Source organism: Xenopus laevis, chromosome 6S, assembly GCF_017654675.1.
Source record: "Xenopus laevis strain J_2021 chromosome 6S, Xenopus_laevis_v10.1, whole genome shotgun sequence".
Lineage (NCBI taxonomy): Eukaryota > Metazoa > Chordata > Amphibia > Anura > Pipidae > Xenopus > Xenopus laevis.
The window spans coordinates 133,506,262-133,533,099 of NC_054382.1; the positions used below are offsets into that span (position 1 = coordinate 133,506,262).

The following is a 26,838-nucleotide window of genomic DNA, read 5'->3' on the forward strand; positions in this document are numbered from 1 at the left end:
TTACTTCAGTATGAGGAAGCTTATATTAAATTTAAATTTTTGAGATAATTACCCTTTAACACACAGGTACTAGGAATGCATTGAACCCAAGATTCGGTTCAGTATTTGGCCTTTTTCGGCAAGATTCAGATTCGCCCAAATCCTTGTGAGTGGCTGAACCAAATCCTAATTTGCATATGTAAATTAGGGGCAGTAGGGAAATCACATGACCGTCACAAAAGATTTTTTTCCACTTTTTTCTTTCCTGTCTCCAATTTGCATATGCTAATTAGGATTCGGAATCGGTTCGTTATTTGGCCTAATCTTTCACCAAAGATTCTGGGATATGGCCGAATCCCAAATAGTGGATTCGGTGCACCCCTAACAGGTGCACAGGCCTTTGAATGTAAGAAGTTCAGTTCAACTGTGTTACTGGTACAAGAGGATTAGGTTTGCTCATTATGGTGACTCAGCTGAGGATGAAACCACTTATGTTGGAGTAATTAAAGGAGAGATAGAGATAGAGAGATAGAGATAGATAGAGATAGAGATATAGATATATATATATGTAAATATTGCCCTTTCTCTTGCCTTGAACCCCCATTCTGTGCTGCCTCAGAGTTCACCTGACCAGAAATACTACAGCTCTAACTGTAACAGGAAGAGATCACCTGACCAGAAATACTGCAGCTCTAACTGTAACAGGAAGAGATCACCTGACCAGTAATACTACAGCTCTAACTGTAACAGGAAGAGATCACCTGACCAGAAATACTGCAGCTCTAACTGTAACAGGAAGAGATCACCTGACCAGAAATACTACAGCTCTAACTGTAACAGGAAGAGATCACCTGACCAGAAATACTGCAGCTCTAACTGTAACAGGAAGAGATCACCTGACCAGAAATACTACAGCTCTAACTGTAACAGGAAGAGATCACCTGACCAGAAATACTGCAGCTCTAACTGTAACAGGAAGAGATCACCTGACCAGTAATACTACAGCTCTAACTGTAACAGGAAGAGATCACCTGACCAGAAATACTGCAGCTCTAACTGTAACAGGAAGAGATCACCTGACCAGAAATACTACAGCTCTAACAAACAGGAAGAGATCACCTGACCAGAAATACTACAGCTCTAACTATAACAGGAAGAGATCACCTGACCAGAAATACTGCAGCTCTAACTGTAACAGGAAGAGATCACCTGACCATAAATACTGCAGCTCTAACTGTAACAGGAAGAGATCACCTGACCAGAAATACTACAGCTCTAACTGTAACAGGAAGAGATCACCTGAGCAGAAATACTGCAGCTCTAACTGTAACAGGAAGAGATCACCTGAGCAGAAATACTGCAGCTCTAACTGTAACAGGAAGAGATCACCTGACCAGAAATACTACAGCTCTAACTGTAACAGGAAGAGATTACCTGACCAGAAATACTACAGCTCTAACTGTAACAGGAAGAAGTGTGGAAGCAAAAGACACAACTCTGTCTGTTAATTGGCTCATGTGACCTAACATGTATGGTTTGTTTGTGTGCACAGTTAAACATATGATCCCAGGGGGCTGCCCTTATTTTTTAAATGGCAGTTTTCTATTTATGATTACCCAATGGCACATACTACTAGAAAAGTATATTATTATGAAAATGGTTTATTTACATGACGCTGGGTTTTACACAATATCTTTTTATAGAGACCTACATTATTGGGGGGGGTATAGTTTCAAAGTTAAAATTAAAAGATTTATTTTTTAAATAGATTCCAGCAACACCACCCCCATGTTTTTCCTTTGTAGATTCTGTGAGCCTCAATACGGATGTGACCACTACAGAACGTGCATGAGTCTATCGCTGAGCCCACACGAGGATTTATTCATGCCATGCATCTCTGAGCTTTTGCAGCCAAGTACCATAAAATTCCATCACAGTGAATTAAAATAAATGAAAAGGAAAAAATCGGAAATTTACATTTTCCATCATTTTAGTTATCATCTTGAAAGCCTCCAGCCTTGAAAGGGGCAACAGAAGCCGAGGTTGAATGCGGGCGCAATAAAGAGAGAACAGTCGGTTATCCCCAATGCAAGCAAATGCGAGTGAGCGTGTCTAATATCTGCTGGTTTGAAAGATACACAAAAAAATGTTCATTTAAAAAAAATCAGTTGTAATAATGAAGACTTATCACTAAACTCTTCCCCATGCTTTTAGATTGTAAGCTCTTACATTAAATCAATAGAGCAGGCAGCTAACCACTCCCCAAGCCTAATTACAGCCTATCAGCAGAGCCCTGTGTGGAGCCACTCTTTGAAACTCGTGACCCCTGTTTTTAGCTGCTTGGTCCCGGCGACCCAACCCGCAACTGCTTAAGCACAACCTGATTCCCTGACCATCAAGAAACAGGAAGTGCTGTTTGTTGTTACCCGGAAGTGACATCATCAGAAGTGGGCCAAGCAGAAAAAAAATCTACATTTTGTAAAGTTGTACAACTTACTATAGATAAGGCCCACTTTTTTTTGTGGGTGACCCACAGGAGCCCAGCCCACTGCAGGACTCTATCCTTTGGCTAAATTACAACTAACAGGAGCAGACTTCAGCCGCTGGTTAAGCATATCTCCCAACTGTCCCCTTTTTGGCAGAACAGTCTTGATTTTGACAGCTCAACCTGCAGTCCCAGGTTTGTTACTATGTCCTGACTTTCGCTTTGATCTCCTGCACTGAACAGCCAGAAAGATACAAATTTTTTAACTTACTTGGCTTTTGGCAGAGAGCCCAGAACATTCAACAGGTGCACTTAGATTCTTTTGTAACAATTTAAAATAAGCAAAGTAAAAATTTATGATAAACACAGAAACGATTGTAACAATTTAAGATAAGCCGGTCTTTTGGGTAAACTCCGACTTGCAACTTAAAGCAGAACTAAACCCTAAAAATTAATATGGCTAAAAATGTCCTATTTTATATAGTGAACTTATTGCACGAGGCTAAAGTTTGAGCTTGTCAATAGCAGCAATGATCCAGGACTTCAAACTTGTCACAGGGGGTCACCATCTTGGAAAGTGTCTGTGACACTCACATGCTCAGTGGGCTCTGATTGGCTGTTGAGAAGCTAAGCTTAGGGCTCGTCACTAATTATCCAGCAGAAAATGAGCTTCCCTGGCTGTAATATAAGCTGATGCTACAGGTTTGCTGATTATTCAATTCTGATGCTAATTGCACTGGTTTCTGTGCTGCCATGTAGTAATTATATGTATTAATTACTAATCAGCCTTATATTGTGACATTTCTATTCTATGTGTACTGTATATTGTGAGTGGCTCCCTAAGCTCAGTAAGTGACAGCAGCACAGAGCATGTGCAGTGAATCAGCAGAAAAGAAGATGGGGAGCTACTGGGGCATCTTTGGAGACACAGATCTTTACTGCTAAAGGGCTGTGGTTGCCCTGAGCTGGTGCAGAAGCACAAAACATCATGTACAACATTTCTAACTACTTTAGTTTCCTTTAAAGGGCAATTCACCTTCATTAGTAAAACTGTAATAACACATAAGAACCACAGAAATGTGTTCAAACCTTCTTTACCTGCCAAATTTTTTTGGACATGCTAATTAAGGGGTGGGGGGCACATGTACGTGCAGCAAATCTTTTTGTCCCTCTTTCTTTAATCAATATATTGTGAGGAATGGGTTAATGAGGTGCAGACAGACAACAGCAGCAGGGAGAGTGTATACGAGATGAGCTGTGAATAGCCAATACCTGTGAAACACAGAGGCAGACTAGATATTAGTCTATAGAGCAAGTAATAAACAAAGTTAATTCCCTTAGCAGACAGTTTAATGAGCTCAATGATCATTGTGTGATTCAAGCCTGAACCCTCTGTACCCGACTCCAACAAACAGTTTGTGCCGGGAGAATGGCCAGAAAAGAAAGACGGTGATTTCTTTTGTCCCTAATACACAATCAGTGTGGTTTATAGCAGTGATCCAATCATAACGTCTGTTTTGTAGACTTGTAGGACCGGGCATGAGACCAACTGCCAGCATGAAATAACTACTGGGATTGCTGCTAATAGAAAAAAAAAAAAAAAAAGATTTTAAGAGCGAAGCATCTAGTGCATGTTGCTGGGACACGAATTGCCCTCTAACACCAATTTGTTATGATATTAAAGGAGAACTAAAGGCTAAAAATGTATACGTTATAGTTTAATAATGATCCTGGCCCTCACTCCAGCATCACTCCAGCAGCTAGATGGGCATCTTGACTCTTAGGCCATCTTTCATGTGTCAGTGGCACTGCACATGCTCAGTAAGCTCTGGGATATGCTAAAGGGTTCATTGAAATCATATGGGGTATATATACTGTATATATACTGTATATATATATATATATATATATATATATATATATATATATATATATATATATATATATATATATATATATATATATATATATATATATATATATATATATATATATATACACTGTATATATCGACGATGCCTGGGTGCAAAAAAGAAAACTGTAAAGCAGGAGAAAGTCTCACACGGCTTAAAAATCAATTAAAAGTTTTTATTTTCAAGGCTTTTTTCAAAAAATTGCTGACCGAAACATCAGGTCTTCCCTCTCTGAAATAAAAACCTTTAATTGATTTTTAAGCCCTGCGAGTGCGAGACTTTCTCCTGATATAGATGGATAGACAGACAGACAGACAGACAGATATACAGGTATGGGACCTGTTATCCAGAATGCTCAGGAACTGGGGTTTTCCGGATAACGGATCTTTCCGTAATTCGGGACTTCATGCCTTAAGTCTACTAGAAATTCATATAAACATTAAATAAACCCAATAGGATGGTTTTGCTTCCAATAAGGAATAATTATATCTTAGTTGGGATCAAGTACAAGCTACTGTTTTATTATTGCAGAGAAAAAGGTAATCATTTTTAAAAATTTGGATTATTTGGATAAAATGGAGTCTATGGGAGACAGCCATTCTGTAATTCGGAGCTTTCTGGATATCGGGTTTCTGGATAAGGGATCATATATATATATATATACACACACATATACACACACACACACTTCCAAATGAGTATCCGCACTCCAAGGCAAATAACCTGAGCAAAGGGAGGGGTGCACGGCAATTATGTAGACATCAATTATTCTGAGACCAGCATTCCCTATTGTAAAAGCCAATGTCTTTATTAGTACATCGTGTCTGTGCCAGACGTTTCGGTCCCTGTTGGGACCTTTTTCAAGGATAATACAAACACCAAAAAACTCACATTAAATAACATAGTGCTTAATTCCAAACCAATCGGTGCTCTCTGATTGAGAGAGACTCTTTGAGAAAGGCTGTGGACGCAGCCGAAACGTTAGTTTGTGCCATTTAATAAATTACACTCTTTACAATGTAAGACCTGCGAGTGCGAGTACCCTTCATTATTCGGAATTATTTGCTTTTCGTGCCTTTTCATGAGTGCCGGTATCATTCTGCATTTATATTTTGTATTTTGTGAATCGGCAGAAGAGACTAAAGGTGGCCATAAACGGAGAGATCCGCTCGTTTGGTGATCTCTCTCCGATATGCCCACCTTGAGGTGGGCAATATTGGATCTTAACGAATGGGAATGGGGGTCGGATCACAGGACCGCATCAACGAACAGATGGGATTTTTTGTCCCATCTGATCAAGATGGCCAGATCTGGATCGGGGAAGCCCGTCGGGGGCCCCATACACGGGCCAATAAGCTGCCGACTTGGTCTGTCGGGAGCTTTTATTGGCCCGTGTATGGCCACCTACGGCAGCTCATAGGCCTGGGTAGCTGTTCTGTTAGTGGAAGGTAGAAATGGATAGATTGTGGTTACTTTGTGTGATGAATTGTTGAATTGTACTGTAGAACAAGGTGGTATGAGGTTGTGTATCCAGAGGAGGCGCTGCCATCACATAAAGTCTATTTCAGAGAGAGACATCAGCCGGGCTGTCAGCAAAGCTCAAGCACAGACCAGAATAACAAAGGAACCGGCACCTTAATTCTTTTATCATTCAGTCTCTGCTGCTGCCTGGCATTCAGCCCGGGAATATCTCGTTACACAGAAAACAGCAACTTCAGACAAAAGTCCGTTTATGATTTAGATAGGGATATGCAGGCCTTGGGCTCAGCTGTATACTGGAACCCTGCACATCATTGGGTGTTCACCAATAAAAAGGACATAATGGCAATTAAAAAAAAACACACTATATCTGGACTATGTCTAAAAAGACAAGCTCTCAGTTGGAACAGTTAATGCTGACCTGCAAGTTTGGTGGAGGAGGAATAATGGTCTGGGGGTGTTGGGCCGCTGACTCCAGTGAAAGCAAACCTTTTTTTTTTTTTTTTTTTTTTTTCCCAAAACACATCAGTTAATAGTGCTGCCCCAGCAGAATTCTGCACTGAAATCCATTTCTCAAAAGAGCAAACAGATTTTTTTATATTCAATTTTGAAATCTGACATGGGGCTAGACATATTGTCAGTTTCCCAGCTGCCCCATGTCATGTGACTTGTGCTCTGATAAACATCAATCACTCTTTACTGCTGTACCGCAAACTGGAGTGATATCACCCCCCCCCCCTCCAGCAGCCAAACAACAGAACAATGGGAAGGTAACCAGATAGCAGCTCCCTAACACAAGATAACAGCTGCCTGGTAGATCTAAGAACAACACTCAGTAAAAATCCAGGTCCCACTGAGACACATTCAGTTATATTGAGTAGGAGAAACAACAGCCTGCCAGAAAGCAGTTCCATCCTAAAGTGCTGGCTCTTTCTGAAATCACATGACCAGGCAAAATGAGCTGAGATGCACCTACACACCAATATTACAACTAAATACACTTGTTGGTTCAGGAATGACATTTTATATTGTACAGTGAATTATTTGCAGTGTAAACAGTGTCATTTAGAAATAAAAACTACATTATAAAAATAATGACAGAAACTCTAAGACTACATGGTACAATGACATTACTGACAATGCAGTGCTTCCTAATCAATGTCCCCATGCACAAACCAGATCCGTACAGGATGGGATTGCTGAGATAGGAAGAACCGGACTGTACAGAGCCCTGACCTCAATCCAACTGAACCCTTGTGGAATGAATTGGAACCCCAAATGTGAGCCTGATCTCCGACCTCACTAACACTTGTGTCTGAATGGAAACAACTACCAGCAACAATGTCCCAACATCTAGTAGTACCTTCCCCGAAGATAAGGGGCAGTTATAGCTGCATAAAGAGGGACAACTTCATGCTAATCCCCTTGGTTTGGGAATAAGATGTTGGACAGGCAAGTGCTTTATGGCAGCTGAGATTCTAGCTATCTGTATAACAGAACATTCTGTCCCAGTGGCTGCACAGATCCTATCTGATCCCCATTGTAAGCAGCAGTCCTGTCCTGCTTTATGGCAGCTGAGATTCTAGCTATCTGTATAACAGAACATTCTGTCCCAGTGGCTGCACAGATCCTATCTGATCCCCATTGTAAGCAGCAGTCCTGTCCTGCTTTATGGCAGCTGAGATTCTAGCTATCTGTATAACAGAGCATTTTGTCCCAGTGGCTGCACAGATCCTATCTGATCCCCATTGTAAGCAGCAGTCCTGTCCTGCTTTATGGCAGCTGAGATTCTAGCTATCTGTATAACAGAACATTCTGTCCCAGTGGCTGCACAGATCCTATCTTTGCGTTTATGGCCAGCTTAAGGCTACAAATGTATTGTTTTTGTTACTTTGTATTACTCATCTTTCTATTCAGGCCTCTCCTATTCATATTCCAGTCTGTTATTAAAATCAATGCATGGTTGCTAGGATAATTTGGACCCTAGCAACTAGATTGCTGACATTGTAAAATGGACAGCTGCTGAATTAAAAGCTAAATAAGTCAAAAACTACAAATAATAAAAAATGAAAACCAATAGCAAATTGTCTCAGAATATCAATCTCTAAATCATACTAACAGATAACTCAAAGGTGAAAAACCCCTTTAAAAGGTTAAACTTGATGGACTGGTGTCTTTTTTTTTTCAACCTAACTTTCTATGTTACTTACTATGTAATTAGTGTCCTATTATTGCAAAATATTGCATTTTCACTTATGAGCTCCAAACCAAATTTTTTTTTTTTTTTTGCAACTGGTAAGAGTAGAGAAATCTAAATCTTAGATTGGCAAATGCAACCTGTGGGGGTAACACTACTGCTAAACACCAGCCTTTAACCAATACCCCCCCCCCCATATCCAAAACAATCACAAGCAAAAATGCAGAATGGAGGTTGTATTTCTGGGAAGTTTGCAGCGGAAAGATATGGGCCTTAAAGAAGCGCTTACAAAGAATCCAAGTCATTTACGGTTGCCGCTGAGGTTCTGTTGTGCAGCATTAATGGAAATGACAAGTGCAATGCACACACAGAAGCATAGGAACATGAATGGAGCATGCCACAGTATGAAAGAATCATCGGCTGTGAAGGTTAAATAAAATTGAGTGGTGGGTCAGAGGCTGCAGAATCAAATCAATTCACCAAGGAAGGACGTGAGCAGAGAAAAGCAGGAGAGGGTGACTGGGCATAGAGCAAACAGGTCACAATAATTGCAGGGAATTCTTTAGGAAGGTGCTGGGAGTGACAGACTAACTGCTCCTGACAATGGCTGTAGGGCAATGATACATATGTTACACTCACATGCACAGGGATCCTCTATACAACATATAAGACTTATTCCTACACATATCACCGTACAGAAGATTCATTAACAATACGCAGCAGTGATATCTGGGAGACACCCCCAAATCCAACCCCATATGTTAGGGCTCATCAACGCCTCTCTTCTGGGTCAGCAGAACCGTGGGACACACAACACAACAATGAGTAACATAACACAACAAGGCATCACTCACAATTCATTTTCCCAACAACTAATGTTTCAATTGGCCGAGACAAACCCCACACCAACAGCTCTATAAATTCTACCACTGTGGCTAATTTATTATCTACCTGTACCTTTGGGCCTAAAATTGCATATTCAGGTATCTTGTTAAGAACTTTAATACTGAACCCTTTGATTATTCCATATACATTTAAATATAATGCACTCCCCATCAGTGTCTTTGCATCAGAGGCTTTAAAAGGGGTTGTTCACCTTTAAATTAACTTTTCATATGATGTAGAGAGGGATATTCTGAGATATTTGCAAAAAAAATGTTTTGTGGTTTTTGAGTTATTTAGCTTTTTAGTCAGCTGCTCTCCAATTTGCAGTTTCATCGGTCTGGTTACTAGGGTCCAAATTCCCTAGTAACCATGCATTGATTTGAATAAGAGACTGGAATATGAATAGGAGAGGCCTGAATAGGATGATGAGTAATAAAAAGTAGCAATAACAATAAATGTGTGACCTTAGGGTCAGGGCACACGCCCAGATTCGGGAAGATTCGGGAAGATTAGAGGCCAGTCAACAAATCTCGCCAAGATTCGGGAAGATTCGGCTAGAATGTAAATCAGAGACGGAATGGCACTCGGAGCGATTCATCGCTCAAGTTGCCTCACAAGGAAACTTCGGGCAATTTCGGAAAACAAAGCGATACGAGTGCCATCCCGCCGGAGATTTGTTGCCGGGTAACTAATCTCCCTGAATCTGAGCGTGTGCCCTGACCCTTACAGAGCATTTGCTTTTAGTTGGGGTCAGTGACCACCCCATTTGAAAGATGAAAAGTCTCAGAAGGCTCAAAAAAAAAAAAAAAATATATAAAACCTATAAATAATGAAGATCAATAACTATAAATAGAGATGCACCGAATCCACTATTTTGGATTCGGCCGAACCCCCGAATCCTAATGAGAGATTCCGCCAAATACTGAACTGAATCCGAACCCTAATTTGCATATGCAAATTAGGGGTGGGAAGGGAAAACATTTTTTACTTCCTTGTTTTCTGACAAAAAGTCATGCAATTTCCCTCCCCACCCCTAATCTGCATATGCAAATTAGGATTGGTTCGGCTGGGCAGAAGGATTCGGCCGAATCTAAATCCTGCTGAAAAAGGCCGAATCCTGGATTCGGTGCATCCCTAATAAATAATGAAGACCAATTGAAAAGCTGCTTGGAATTGGCCATTCTATAACATACATAAGGTGAACCACCCCTTTTATGATGGAATATATTAAGGTGCAAGTTGGGGGCTGTAGGACTGGTGGTCTTACATCTCTATACTATGACAAGGTAGCATTCTAAAGAGTCATTAGCTATAATGCAAAAGGAAAACTGCACAGCAGTCCTAACATTGTCCCTTGTGTGTCTAAGAAAACATCACTGCATTTGTGTTTAGCAGGGGTAACCGCCGGTGCATTTGTGTTTAGCAGGGGTAACCGCCGGTGCATTTGTGTTTAGCAGGGGTAACCGCTGGTGTGAGTGTTCTGTGGCATTAACTGCATGCAGGCTATTAGCACCCAGAGGGGAAGTGTCACCAAAGAAACATGGAGCTTAAATTGAGATTTAACTGACCAGCAGGAAAGTCAGAGAGGGGCCCTTTTATCAAATGATAGCCTGAGACTGGTAAAGGAGAAGGAAAGCTACGGAGGCATTTTATTGCCAATAGATTAGCCAGAATAGTACAAGCTATAACACTATATTTATTCTGCAGAATGCTTTCCCATACCTGAGTAAACAGCTCTAGACACTGTCTCTGTTTCTTTAGGATAGCAGCTGCCATATAACCTTGGTGTGACATCACTTCCTGCCTGAGTCTCTCCCTGCTCACTCACAGCTCTGGACTCAGATTACAGCAGGGAGGGGTGGGGGGAGAGGAACAAACTGAGCATGCTCAAGCCCTAGCCCTGGAGGTTTAAGCTGAAAACAGGAAGTCTGATACAGAAGCCCATGAGTACACAATAGAAGGAAAGAAATGTGCTGTTTCTTTTGACAGAGGACTCAGATCAGCATTACTTTGAGGGGTTACTGGTGTATTTATATAGACCTTTCTGATAAAGCTTACTTAATTTTAGTCTTTCCTTCTACTTTAAGGAGGCATTTAATGGAAAGGTTCCAATGAGTGTTCCCCCTCCCAATGCAAGCATGGTGCACTATTCCAAGGAAACAGGTCGCATGCTTTTTATTTATTTATTTATTTTTTTTAAATACCCTGATTTGCAGGTGGGCCTGGCATGACGCTGAACAATGGACACAAGCAAAATAACAAAGGCTTCTATCTGGATTCTGGCTAAAAAGGATTCACTTGAATATTCAGCTGCTGAAAGTCATTAGCTTGAATGTGTGTGTGACATATATATCTGCTCTGTGACTGCTGGCAAAGAACCAGACTGAAGAGGAGACAGCGGGTTGTACAGAAGTCTGTCTGCATGCGCATCACTAACTAATGTATAGTAAGCTTTCTCTATTACACTACTCCTCTGAGGAGATACAAAGTGCCCAGAGTCAGTAGGGGGTGTGATGTGATGTATAAAAGGATAATTATCCCTCACACCTTTCTTCCCTTTGTATTTGTCTTTAGCAACCCAAGCAACTTGACCTATCAATATCTCTACAAAACTATGGGTTTAATAATCACACGACACACATTTGCTATAAAACAAATCATCATTAGTAGCCTTGCACATCTTGTTAGGTAACTCCATTTAACTGCTCTCCACCCATTCTCACTGGTAAACAAGACTTCTGACATGTTCATTCATGTCCCCCCCCCCTTGTGAAATAACGACTTACATGTAGAACAACTGACAACAGATAAAACTATGGCAGCATAGGCATTCCCTGTAGTAAGCACAATTCAGCAGGAACAGTCCCTAAGTTTGCTCATAGTCTGTACAGAGAGATCCCATAAAACTATAGCAGTATAGGTATTCCCTGTACTAAGCACAATTCAGCAGGAACAGTCCCTAAGTTTGCTCATAGTCTGTACAGAGAGATCCCATAAAACTATGACAGCATAGGTATTCCTCTGTACTAAGCACAATTCAGCAGGAACAGTCCCTAAGTTTGCTCATAGTCTGTACAGAGAGATCCCATAAAACTATGACAGCATAGGTATTCCTCTGTACTAAGCACAATTCAGCAGGAACAGTCCCTAAGTTTGCTCATAGTCTGTACAGAGAGATCCCATAAAACTATGGCAGCATAGGTATTCCCTGTAGTAAGCACAATTCAGCAGGAACAGTCCCTAAGTTTGCTCATAGTCTGTACAGAGAGATCCCATAAAACTATGGCAGCATAGGTATTCCCTGTACTAAGCACAATTCAGCAGGAACAGTCCCTAAGTTTGCTCATAGTCTGTACAGAGAGATCCCATAAAACTAAAGCAGTATAGGTATTCCCTGTACTAAGCACAATTCAGCAGGAACAGTCCCCTAAGTTTGCTCATAGTCTGTACAGAGAGATCCCATAAAACTATGGCAGCATAGGTATTCCCTGTACTAAGCACAATTCAGCAGGAACAGTCCCTAAGTTTGCTCATAGTCTGTACAGAGAGATCCCATAAAACTATGGCAGCATAGGTATTCCCTGTACTAAGCACAATTCAGCAGGAACAGTCCCTAAGTTTGCTCATAGTCTGTACAGAGAGATCCCATAAAACTATGGCAGCATAGGTATTCCCCTGTACTAAGCACAATTCAGCAGGAACAGTCCCTAAGTTTGCTCATAGTCTGTACAGAGAGATCCCATAAAACTATGACAACATAGGTATTCCCTGTACTAAGCACAATTCAGCAGGAACAGTCCCTAAGTTTGCTCATAGTCTGTACAGAGAGATCCCATAAAACTATGACAGCATAGGTATTCCTCTGTACTAAGCACAATTCAGCAGGAACAGTCCCCTAAGTTTGCTCATAGTCTGTACAGAGAGATCCCATAAAACTATGACAGCATAGGTATTCCTCTGTACTAAGCACAATTCAGCAGGAACAGTCCCCTAAGTTTGCTCATAGTCTGTACAGAGAGATCCCATAAAACTATGGCAGCATAGGTATTCCCTGTACTAAGCACAATTCAGCAGGAACAGTCCCCTAAATTTGCTCATAGTCTGTACAGAGAGATCCCATAAAACTATGACAGCATAGGTATTCCCTGTACTAAGCACAATTCAGCAGGAACTGGCAATTTAATGGATTCTGGCAAGTGCTACAGGGATATTCCACAGCTTTAGGTTTAATTTAGCAGAATTTCTGCCATTCAAACCTTTGAAACATTTTTCCCCCCAAGAAAAGTATTTCAAAATATAAGTAAAGCTGGCCATAGATGTTGAGATTTTTAAAAGATCAGATCCTCATCGTGAGACCACGATTTTTCTCGGAACGATCGTACAATCATACAAATTGTCCATCAACTAAAAGGACCAATTTGCCAGGAAAACAAAGGGGAGCTGCTTGGCCCTGCAAACATAGATACATTGCACTGGGACCGACAAAGATTTTTTGACCTGGCCGATCAATTTCCTGACAGATATCGGGAGAAAAATCGTAAGATGTACGATCGTTCGAATACCACTAACCGCACGATAATTTCGAAGGATTCGTCGGACTTCCCTAAAATCAGTCGTTCAGCAAGAAGAATCGTCGCGTCTATGGGGAGCTTAATGCGGATATAACTAACCAATGTTGATTTAATTACACACCATAGACAGCACAGAATACAATTGCCTTTGGTAGTGCTTCCAGCACAGGGCAGTGATAGGGTTAATTAGCTGCTGCTAATCCTCCCATAACAGAGACAATAATTACATGAGGATGCTGATGCATTATTCAAATAGTTAGAGACAACAAAGTCCTAAAAGGTTGCAGAGTTTAATTGAAATGCTTTACGATGGACTCAATTAAAGAATGTAGCCTATGAGCATTAACTTGCCATTTCCCCCCGTGTTCCTTACATGGGAAGCAGCAGAACATTTCGGCAACCTATTAAAGGGCAGGTCCAAAAGGCACCTCATATCTCTTGCTACTCTTTCTCCCCTGACAGCTACTGAAATAAAAAAGTGCATTTCTTATTAATATCAATACTGTCACTACTGCAAAAGCTCAGCGTTGTGTTGTACTGATGCCTGAATTGGGCCTTTGTGATAAGGCTGCACCTTTAAAGGGGTGCTTCAACTTTAGGGCAGAGACACACGCTCAGATTCGGGGAGATTTAGTCGCCTGGCAATAAATCGCCTCTTCTTTGGGGCGACTAATCTCCCCAAACTGCCTCCCGCTGGCTAGAATGTAAATCGCCGGCGGGATGGCACTCGGATCAATTCGTTCGTAGCCTCAAGTTTCCTCGTGAGGCAACTTCGGAAAACGAAATGCACCGAATGGTCAGGTGATCTCTTCCTGTTTCAGTTAGAGCTGCAGTATTTCTGGTCAGCTGATCTCTTCCTGTTACAGTTAGAGCTGCAGTATTTCTGGTCAGCTGATCTCTTCCTGTTACAGTTAGAGCTGCAGTATTTCTGGTCAGCTGATCTCTTCCTGTTACAGTTAGAGCTGCAGTATTTCTGCTCAGGTGATCTCTTCCTGTTACAGTTAGAGCTGCAGTATTTCTGCTCAGGTGATCAGTTCCTGTTACAGTTAGAGCTGCAGTATTTCTGGTTAGGTGATCTCTTCCTGTTACAGTTAGAGCTGCAGTATTTCTGCTCAGGTGATCTCTTCCTGTTACAGTTAGAGCTGCAGTATTTCTGCTCAGGTGATCTCTTCCTGTTACAGTTAGAGCTGCAGTATTTCTGGTCAGGGGATCTCTTCCTGTTACAGTTAGAGCTGCAGTATTTCTGGTCAGTTGATCTCTTCCTGTTACAGTTAGAGCTGCAGTATTTCTGGTCAGGTGATCTCTTCCTGTTACAGTTAGAGCTGCAGTATTTCTGGTTAGGTGATCTATTCCTGTTACAGTTAGAGCTGCAGTATTTCTGCTCAGGTGATCTCTTCCTGTTACAGTTAGAGCTGCAGTATTTCTGGTCAGGTGATGTCTTCCTGTTACAGTTAGAGCTGCAGTATTTCTGGTCAGGTGATGTCTTCCTGTTACAGTTAGAGCTGCAGTATTTCTGGTCAGGTGATCTCTGAGGCAGCACACAGACCATCATGAAATGGGGGTTCAAGGTAAAAGATGTAAAATGGCAATATTTACTTAAATATATATTCCACTTTGATAAGATTCTTTAACATGCCACTTAATTTATTATAAACTATCTGTTGCTTAAGTATTCATTTTGGTGGTATAGTTTTCATTAAACTGAAAATCAAGGCAAGAAATAGCTTTTTTATAATACTTGACACTCCAGAGTAAAAGGACATGATGAAAGTGGCAGGAAACTTTTTCCTTAACATATGAATAGGTAGTTCCAGCTTTTAGCAACACGCTGTACATATAATAGTAAAAATAACAGTGAGAAATGTATACACTTTTTATATAGTTGTCACTCAATCTACATACCTCACAGAAGGAGAAACTCCCTCCCCGACCTCTAGGTGGCAGCCAATGGAGATTTTCCAGTCGAACACTCCTTTGAGACCTGAGAAATCAAAGCCATAGAGTGAATGATGCTTCTTGACACCCTTGTTCATACTCAACTGAACACAAATGATTCCAAAGCTATGATCTACAGGCACACGTAACAGCAGGGGAATTAGGCGAGAAGACAATAAAGGAGCACCTACAGAAGGAACAGTAACACCAAAAATGTACTGTTGCCCTGCACGGGTACAACTGGTGTGTTTGTTTCAGAAACACAACAATACTTTATATATGTAGCCATGGGGGCAGCCATTCAAAGTTGAAAAAGGAGAAAAGGCACAGGATACACAGCAGATAACAGATAAGCTCTGTAGTATACAATGAGATTCTCAAGAACTTATCTGTTATCTACTGTGTATCTTGTGCTTGATTTTTCTGTTGGATCGAGGACCGCGTCAGCTCATTGATGCAGCCCTCTCTCTGACATTTTCTATCCCTCGGGCCAAGCAATATTAGCCACTGAAAGTGGGCCTGTCAGGGTAATGATTTGCTCGTTTGTAGACCTCGCCAAACGAGGGAATCTTAGTGTATGGTCAGCTTTACATAGAGCCTGTACTACTGCCACTAAGGACGCATGCACTTAGCAATTGAACATAAAGACACTATTACAGGTATTTAAGAGCTATTAATGTTGTATTCAATCCAGGTAAACAATATACATGTATAGGATCCATTTAAACTACAGCATGCCATCTCCCGTGGACTATTTTAATCAAGTAATTCATTTTTTTAATGAGTAATTACTTTTTTCTCAGTATATTGTGCTTCACCCTAACTAGCATGTCATTAGTCGAAGCAAAACAATTCTATTGGGTTTATTTAACGTTTAAATTTAGCTTAATTTAGTTTTAATTTGGTTCTATAGCCTTAAAATATGCAGATCCAAAAGATTCCTTAGCCAGAAAACTCCAGGCCTCAAGCATTCTGGAAAACGGGTTTCTATACCTGTATTTAAAATATAATTGTTTTGGCAATAAACTACTTACTGGTCTATGAATAGAGAAACAACGTGTGTCTTATTTGAATTCTTCTGGCACACACAGCCCTGCAGGTCTGACACAGCCCTTAATGGAGCAGTAACACCAAAAAATGAAAGGGTTTTACATAGAAAGTCCTGTTACCCTGCACTAGAAACACTGCATTTGCTTCAGAAAGGAAAATAATGAAGCAGCTGTGTAGCCATAAGGGCAGCAATTCAAGCTGAAATAGGGCTGTGGGGCACCTTTACATGGCAGATAACAGTTCAGCTGTGTAGAATACAATGTTTTACATCTTACACTGGGAAATAAAAAGGACCAAATGCCATGCACGACACAGGATTGCAGAATGAAAAGTTCACCTATAATAACAGGACATTTTTATGTAAAACACATGCAAATATATTTTAACGTTATGGAGTTACTGGTCCTGTATATAAAAAAATAAATAAATAAAAAAAACAGCTGTCAGGTACAGTGCAGGTATGGGACCGGTTATCCAGAATGCTTGGGACATGGGGGTGTCCGGATAATGGATCTTTCCGAAATTTGGCTTGTTGCCTTAAGTCTACTAGAAAATCATATAAACATTAAATAAACCCAAAAGGCTGGTTTTGCTTCCAATAAGGATTAATTTTATCTTAGTTGGGCTTAAGCACAAGTTAATGCTTTATTATTACACAGAAAAAGGAAATCCTTTTTAAAAAAAAATGTAATATTTAGTTAGATACAGTGGATTTCCGTAATTCTGAGCTTTCTGGATATAGGGTTTCTGCATAATAATAGGGGTACATTATCCCTTATAATACATGAGTGATACTCAAGAGTTCCCTGTATAACAGCCTGCAGCCTTGTGCCTTTATATGGTCACAGAACAACCCCTCAGTGACTTCTAATATCCTTATCATTTACAGTAGGGGGTACATTATCCCTTATAATACATGAGTGATACTCAGAGCTCCCTGTATAACTCAGCCTACAGCCTTGTGCCTTTATATGGTCACAGAACAACCCCTCAGTGACTTCTAATATCCTTATCAGTTACAGTAGGGGGTACATTATCCCTTATAATACATGAGTGATACTCGGAGTTCCCTGTATAACTCAGCCTGCAGCCTTGTGTCTTTATATGGTCACAGAACAACGCCTCAGTGACTTCTAATATCCTTATCATTTACAGTCGGGGGTACATTATCCCTTATAATACATGAGTTATACTCAGAGTTCCCTGTATAACTCAGCCTGCAGCCTTGTGCCTTTATATGGTCACAGAACAACCCCTCAGTGACTTCTAATATCCTTATCATTTACAGTAGGGGGTACATTATCCCTTATAATACACGAGTGATACTCAGAGTTCCCTGTATAACTCAGCCTGCAGCCTTGTGTCTTTATATGGTCACAGAACAACCCCTCAGTGACTTCTAATATCCTTATCATTTACAGTAGGGGGTACATTATACCTTATAATACATGAGTGATACTCAGAGTTCCCTGTATAACTCAGCCTGCAGCCTTGTGTCTTTATATGGTCACAGAACAACCCCCCAGTGACTTCTAATATCCTTATCATTTATAGTAGGGGGTACATTATCCCTTATAATACACGAGTGATACTCAGAGTTCCCTGTATAACTCAGCCTGCAGCCTTGTGTCTTTATATGGTCACAGAACAACCCCTCAGTGACTTCTAATATCCTTATCATTTACAGTAGGGGGTACATTATCCCTTATAATACACGAGTGATACTCAGAGTTCCCTGTATAACTCAGCCTGCAGCCTTGTGTCTTTATATGGTCACAGAACAACCCCTCAGTGACTTCTAATATCCTTATCATTTACAGTAGGGGGTACATTATACCTTATAATACATGAGTGATACTCAGAGTTCCCTGTATAACTCAGCCTGCAGCCTTGTGTCTTTATATGGTCACAGAACAACCCCCCAGTGACTTCTAATATCCTTATCATTTATAGTAGGGGGTACATTATGCCTTATAATACACGAGTGATACTCAGAGTTCCCTGTATAACTCAGCCTGCAGCCTTGTGTCTTTATATAGGCACAGAAGTTTTCCTATACCACTAACATTCTTATAGTCCTATCAAATTATATCATTATAAATGCTGCTCTCGTCATAACGGATGCATGTGTGTATATTATAAAAAAAAATAATGTGCTTTTATAAAATATGCAACGTTGCAGTTTTAAACCTGTAACCTCTAATATTTACTGTAAGGGGTACATTATTTCCTATAAAATGTTAAATAGAAAGAATTACTTATAATATTCAGAGAAACACATCAGGAGACTATAAAATCAAAGCTGCATTGTTTATCAGTTGTGAATTACGGTAATTAATTTTTATTGTGTTACAGCACACCTAAGTGGGTTTAAGGATGTGGGCGCTTATATATTTATGCAACCTGTAAATATTTATAAGGTTTGAGTGGGATCTACACTATACAGTGTGGCTTCTTTTAACCGTCTAGCTTCCAGAGTGATGTCACTGAGACTCTATGATAGGTCTTTTATCCGCGCTGAGAATGACACATGGGCTCGTCACGTATAGAAGTCTTTATACTGAATCTGTATAATGAATGTACAATATAACACACTCTGTATAATCATGTCAATGTTTATATAATGAATGACACTTTCCACTCTGGGTTTCCAGTGAAAAATGCATCTTCTGAAGCACATGTGATATTACAGAATAACCTCAATGTCTCCAGAAAGAGATGAGATTTAATGGAAAAGGAAAGATGATTACATAAAGCCTTACAGGCTCGCTCAGGCTGCAAATATAGTCCATTTATAGGAGCAGAAACAGCACAAAATGCCCTGTATACACTTCCACATTAAGCCAACACAGCAGGCACTTCAAGAACATGATATTTTGATTCAAAATATGTAACCTAAGGCATGAATGTAGAGTATGCATGTACAGGTGTAGGACCTGTTATCCAGAATTCTCACGACCTGGGGGTGTCCAGATAACGGATCTTTCTGTAATTTGGATCTTCATACCTCAAGTCTACTAGAAAATCATGTAAACATTAAAGGAGGCATTTTGTTTAAAAAATAAGAATGTACCAGTGCATTATACTCATTTAGATATAGAAGATTTGTGCTTAAAAAGTAGTGTTTCAGGCTGATTTATTAAATATTTCTGCAAAAACCCTAAATAATCCCTTCCTTCCACTTCCTGATCCCTGAATTCCCAGGCTGTGCACTCAGCTCACTGCACTGTAGGACAGGAACCAATCAGCAGCTAGCAGGACCTGATAGGGAACTGACACCTGTCTGTGCTTGTGTGCCTGCAGGGCTGTGATTGGCTGTCCCCCTCCTACTGTGCTTCTGGCAGGGACACGCCCACCCCTCATTTAAACACAGACAGGGACCAGAGAACATCTATAAGGAGCTCCAATAAAGGGCTATTTTTAAAGATATTATTAATTTTTAGCACCATGTAAAAGCAACACCATACCTACAAAATTAGGGTTTTTTTCATTTATCCTATATGTCTCCTTTAAATAACCCCAATAGGCTGGTTTTGCTTCCAATAAGGATTAATTATATCCTCGTTGGGATCAAGTACAAGTTACTGTTTTATTATTACACAGACATAGGAAATCATTTTTAAAAATTTGGATTATTTGGATAAAATTGATTCTATGGGTGACACTCATTCCGTAATTCGGAACTTTCTGGATAACCAAAATAGACGGGCGTTTAGCCATAAAATACTTTTGCAGGTATGGGATCTGTTCTCCGGAAACCCGTTATCCAGAAAGCTCAGAATTTCAGAAAGGCCATCTCCCAATATAATCGAAATTTTTACAAATGATTTCCTTTATCTCTAATATTAAAACATTATGTTGTACTTGAGCCAAACTGAAATATAATTAAACCTTAAAGTTAACTTTAAGTATGTTATTGAATGGCCAAATCTAAGCAACTGTACTATTGGTCTTTATTTATTTATGGGTTTTTTTTTTATTATTATTATTTTCCCCTTTTCTTCTAACTCTCTCCAGATTTCAAATGAGGGTCACTGACCCCATCTAAAAAAAATATGCTCTGTAAGGCTACATATGTATTGTTAATGCTACTTTTTATTATTCATCTTTCTATTCAGGTTTCAAGTTTATGTTCACTATTCCTCTCTCAGCATCTGTTTCTCTTCATTCTCTCTTCATGCAGCAGTTGGGTGTCAGATATTCACTGACAGTTACATCCAATATATCTTATAGGGGGGCTCCTTTTGCCTAGAAGATGTATTAGAGCTCACTCTATCAAAGGAATTGTTCAGTAAAAAATAAAAACTGGGTAAATAGATGGGCTGTGCAAAATAAAAAAATGTTTCTAAATGTAAAGCTTAATTGTATCTGTTTTTTTTATAAATATTGGAAAGTTTTTTATAATTGTGTTTTATTTTGCAAAGGGTTGACATGTCCTTTAAGTCATTCAGTGTGTTCTTGTCCCTTTATCATAAAAAGTGAATGGCTTCTCTATATGTAAGGACAAATACATGTACAAAGATTGGCTTACAAGAAACTTATGACGGTTGATGTCCTGTGGTTGCAAGTAATTCCCAAAGAGAACTCCATCAAGTGGAGCCAGACCATCACAATGAGCAGTTATTGAGCTTTAATAAACATTGCTCTTCCAGGCAATTGTGGCCCTGAAGGAAACATGGCAGATGCAGCTTCAGTTGATATTCAGTAACTGGGAGAAGCTACATCAGCCACAAACTCTATTAACCATGTAGCCTTCCATGTTTTTTATTTACATCCAACCAAACTTATAGGGGGTGGCACTAACTTCAAACCAACCAGTAGAAAATCAAAGTATTTTAATACACACACACACTGCTAGTTTCATAATTGATGGCAAAAGACACAGTCATATGAGAAAAGTTTGGGAGCCCTTCTTAATTCTTTGGATCTTTGGCTGAGCTTTCAACGTAGCAACTTAATATATAAAGTAGTATTTCAGCAGTGACAAAGTTTATTGGAAAATATGCATCATAAAATTAGAAAGGTGCATAAATCTGGGCAATCAATACTTAGTTGAGCCTCCTTTTGCAAATGTAATCACCTCTAGACGCTAGTGATGTGCGGGTCGCGATTTCCCCGACCTGCACCAGACCCTAACTGCCAGCCGATGACATCACAAAAGGGGCGGGACGAGCAGGCGCAGCGTCTATAAAAGAAGAACCCAGAAGTCGGAAGCCGGCATTTGACAGTGGCGGGAAGAGCTCAGCCCACCACCCGCGAGTATCGGGCCGGCCCGCACATCACTACTAGACGCCTCCCATAGCCTTTGATGTGTGACTGGATTCTGGATGGCGGAATTGTTCAGAAAACACCCCAGTATTCAGATGTTCCTGGGAAATGAAAGACATACCACATATATTCTTTGTTACAAGTGGAGTCAATTATTATGCAGGCTGAGAGGGGTTCCCAAACTTTTTCATATGAGTGTATGTATGTATGTATGTATGTATGTATGTATGTATGTATCTATATCTCTCTCAATAGGTCACATCAACAGAAAATAGCAGCCTGTCAAGCCTCCAAAATCATAACTTAGTGTAACATCAACGCGTACAATAGAGAAAATCTGAGAGATCTGAGATAAATCATATTGAAACTAGTCACGTGCATATACATAAACACACATGGGATCCGTTATCCGGAAACCAGTTATCTGGAAAGCACTAAATTACGGGAAGTCCCATAGACTCCATTTCATTTCATTTCATCCAAATAATCCAAATTTTAAAAACTGATTTCCTTTTTCTGTGTAATAATAAAACAGTAGCTTGTACTTGATCCCAACTAAGATATAATTAATCCTTATTGGAAGCAAAACCAGCCTATTGGCTTTATTTAAGATTTACAAAATTTTCTAGTAGACAAGGGAAATTACAGAATTCTGTTATCCAGAAATCCTTAGGTCCCGAGCATTCTGATTAACAGGTCATGTGTGTGTGTAATGGTATATTTGTGCACATACATGAATCCAACCCCTGGAAGATTAAAGCACCAACCTTTAGATGACTGCCGATATGAGCAACAAAACTCATGAATATAAAATGGCCTCGTAAAAATGAAATTATTGCCCAGAAAATCAGCTGAAATATATTCTGCATTTTTTCAAAGTGTTACAGACACTAGAAATTTTCTTTTGAAAATATTAATCTACATTAAAAGTTACCTGTAGGTCATGCTGATCGTATTTCACAGATAGATCTGCTTTTGTAAGTAATTGTTACTGTCACGGCAAAAAAAAAAAAAAATTCCAAAATGCATCAGTTAATAGCGCTACTCGAGCAGAATTCTTCACTGAAATCCATTTCTCAAAAGAGCAAACACACTTTTTGATATTCAATTTTGAAATCTGACATGGGGCTAGACATATTGTCGATTTCCCAGCTGCCCCAAGTCATGTGACTTGTGCTCTGATAAACTTAAATCACTCTTTATTGCTGTACTGCATGTTGGAGTGATATCACCCCTCCCTTCCCCCCCCCCCCCCAGCAGCCAAACAAAAGAACAATGGGAAGGTAACCAGATAACAGCTCCCTAACACAAGATAACAGCTGCCTGGTAGATCTAAGAACAACACTCAAGAGTAAAAACCCATGTCCCACCGAGACACATTCAGTTACATTGAGAAGGAAAAACAGCAGCCTGCCAGAAAGCATTTCTCTCCTAAAGGGCAGGCACAAGTCACATGACCAGGGGCAGCTGGGAAATTGACAATATGTCTAGCCCCATGTCAGATTTCAAAATTGAATATCAAAAAGTGTGTTTGCTCTTTTGAGAAATGGATTTCAGTGAAGAATTATGACCGAGTGCAGGCACAAGTCACATGACCAGGGGCAGCTGGGAAATTGACAATATGTCTAGCCCCATGTCAGATTTCAAAATTGAATATCAAAAAATCTGTTTGCTCTTTTGAGAAATGGATTTCAGTGCAGAATTCTGCTGGAGTAGCACTATTAACTGATGCATTTAAAAAAAAAAAAAAAATCATGTTTTCCGAAGACAGTATCCCTTTAAATTACTTAAGGCAACCTGACTGTCCCTTCTTAAACTGTCAGTTAGAGTTTCTAATGCTAACGGACTCCTGCTGCACAAATATGGCAGCCCCCACATAGAGGAACAGGGCAGTAAGTGTCAGGGAGCCGGGAGCTCCCTCCAGGGAGGTAGTCAGGATCAAGGAGGAAGCCCTCTTGAGGGAACAAGGTCGCGGTGTCCAAAGGGTTAATCGAAGAATAGTCAGGATCCAGGCAAGAGTTCTCAGGCAGGTAGATATCAGCAAAGTCCAAAGTCCAGGCAAGGGTCAAGGATAATAAACAGGAACAGGATTAGCAATATGAGCACACAGGGAACCCAGGAAATACTTTGGGAAAGGTTTCCTATACTTGGGCGCCATTCTGGCGTCTAGATCGTCTTTTTATTTTGAATTTGGCGCCATTGACGCCCTTGCGCCGACGTCGGCGCACTGACGTCATCGCGCCGGCGCCGCTTACCCACGTGGCAGCCATGGGCGCCGCCATTTTGGGAGCGACGCCGGCAGGAGAGGACGCGCCGCCCGGAGCTCCTGGATCTGCTCCGGGCGGCGATCGCGACAGTACCCCCCCCCCCCCTCACGGGGGGCCTCCGGACCACCAGGACTTGGTTTCTGGGGAAATTTGGAGTGGAACTCCCTCACCAGACGAGGAGCATGGACATCAGAGCGTCTCTCCCAGGAACTTTCTTCAGGGCCAAAGCCTTTCCATTTGATGATGTACTGAAGAGATCCCCTGGAGATTCTGGAGTCAAGGATCTTCTCCACTTCATATTCTTGTTGACCATCCACAGAGATAGCAGGAGGAGAAGGCTGGACAACAGAAAAGCGATTGGAGGTAGCGGGCTTCACCAGAGAGACATGAAACACGTTGGGAATTCGCATCTCAGGAGGAAGCTGAAGTCTGACAGCCACAGGGTTGATTATCTCCAAGATGGGAAATGGACCCACGAATTTTGGACCCAACTTGGGAGATGGTATCTTCAACCGGATATTCCTGGAAGAGAGCCAGACATTATCACCCACCTTGTAGGGAGGAGAGGATTTTCGACGACGATCCGCGAAAGTCTTCTGGACAAGAGCGCTCTTCTCTAGGTTCAACTTGGTAGCAGCCCAAATAGCAGACATATGGGCTGCGGAATCGTCAGCAGCCGGGACGTCAGATAGCACAAAGTCTTGGGGAAAAGCTTGAGGATGCTGACCATACACCGACATGAACGGAGACCTTCCTGTAGAGGAATGACAAGCATTATTATGAGCGAATTCCGCCCATGGGAGGAGATCAGACCAGTCATCCTGGCAGAGGGATACGTGGTTCCTCAGGAACTGTTCCAGGGCTTGGTTGACACGTTCAGCTGCCCCATTCGTCTGCGGATGGTATGCAGATGAAAACTGAAGAACAATTCCCAGGTCTTTGCATAGGGAACGCCAGAACTTTGCAGTGAATTGGGACCCTTTGTCAGAAACGATCTCGGCCGGGAAGCCATGCAGGCGAAAAATGAACTGGATGAACAACTGTGACAACTCCACTGCAGATGGAAGCTTCCGTAGAGGGATGAAGTGGGCCATCTTGCTGAAGCGGTCAATGACAACCCAGATCACGGTGTTCCCACTGGAGGGAGGAAGTTCAACAATAAAGTCCATTGCCAAATGCGTCCAAGGACGAGAGGGAACAGGCAACGGCTGTAGTAACCCGCTAGGGCGAGAATGGCTAGACTTGGAAGTGGCACAAACGGTACAAGCAGCAACAAAGTCTTTGACATCTTTACAAATTGTCGGCCACCAAACTAGACGTCGTAAAAGTTCAAGAGTCCTAGCAGGACCAGGATGTCCCGCCTGCTTGGAACTATGAGTCTGTTGCAGGATAGACAGACTTAACTCGGGGGGGACAAACGCCATCCCAATGGGGGTATCAGGAGGAGCAGAGGATTGACCAGCCAGGATTTGATCAGCGAATTGAGGGTACAAGGAAGCGATGATCTTGACAGGCGGAATAATAGGCTCTAGTCTTTCAGGAGTACGATCCACCGGAGTGAAACTTCGAGACAGAGCATCGGCCTTCCGATTCTTGGAGCCTGGGCGATAAGTCAAGATAAAATTAAATCGAGAGAAGAAGAGAGCCCACCTTGCTTGTCTGGGGTTTAGCCTCTTGAGGGACTGGATGAACTCGAGATTCTTATGATCGGTGTAAATCTGAACAGGAATCAGAGAACCCTCCAGGAGGTGACGCCACTCTTCAAGGGCAAGTTTAACAGCCAAGAGTTCTCGGTTCCCGACATCGTAGTTCTGCTCTGCGGACGAGAATTTCTTGGAGAAATAAGCACAAGGATGCAACTTCCCATCAGCGGGGTGTCTCTGAGACAGGATGGCTCCGGCTCCGACTTCAGAAGCATCAACTTCGATGCAGAAGGGTAGTTCGGGATTGGGGTGTCGGAGGACAGAAGCGGACATGAAGGACTCTTTCAAGGACTGAAAAGCTTCAATGGCAGATGGAGGCCACAAGCTGGGTTTACCCCCTTTCCGGATGAGGGCCAGGATAGGTGCAATGCGGGAAGAGAACCCCCGGATGAACTGCCGATAGTAGTTAGCAAATCCGATAAATCTCTGGATTGCCTTGGTACTCAGCGGGAGAGGCCACTCCTGGATGGCAGACACTTTCACGGGGTCCATCTCAAATCCCTCAGGAGAGATAATGTATCCTAGGAAGGGGATTTTGGACACCTCGAAGACGCACTTCTCCAACTTGGCGAAGAGAGAGTTCTTCCTCAGACGAGAGAGTACCTCCTTCACCTGGGAGCGATGGCTTTCTAGGTCTTTAGAAAAGATCAGGATGTCGTCCAGGTACACGACTACGAACCTTCCTAGGAGATCCCGGAACACATCGTTAAACTCCTGGAAGACGGCAGGGGCATTGCAAAGGCCGAAGGGCATAACGAGATATTCATAGTGCCCGTCACGAGTGTTGAAAGCCGTCTTCCATTCATCACCCTCACGGATGCGATTGAGGTTGTACGCCCCACGGAGATCCAACTTAGTGAAGATTTTAGCCCCCTTCAGTTGGTCAAAGAGTTCGGCAATCAAGGGCAAGGGATACCGGTTCTTAACCGTAATCTTATTAAGACCCCGGTAGTCGATGCAAGGACGTAGGCCTCCATCCTTCTTTTCCACGAAGAAGAATCCAGCCCCGGCAGGAGAAGTAGAAGGGCGAATAAACCCCCGCTGGAGATTTTCTTGGATATACTGCTTCATGGCAGTGGTCTCCGCTGGAGAGAGAGGATAAGTAC

General features: G+C 41.4%; 1 protein-coding gene across 3 annotated transcripts in view; it reads right to left on the reverse strand.

The window, feature by feature from the left end:
• tsnare1.S (t-SNARE domain containing 1 S homeolog) overlaps window positions 1-26,838 on the reverse strand; it is a 173,145-nt gene that overhangs the window by 119,341 nt on the left and 26,966 nt on the right. For all 3 annotated transcript variants that reach the window (XM_041568039.1, XM_041568037.1, XM_041568038.1), the window contains exon 2: window positions 15,412-15,490. The gene's annotated coding sequence lies outside the window, so the exon portion shown is untranslated. The remainder of the gene's footprint in view (window positions 1-15,411; window positions 15,491-26,838) is intronic.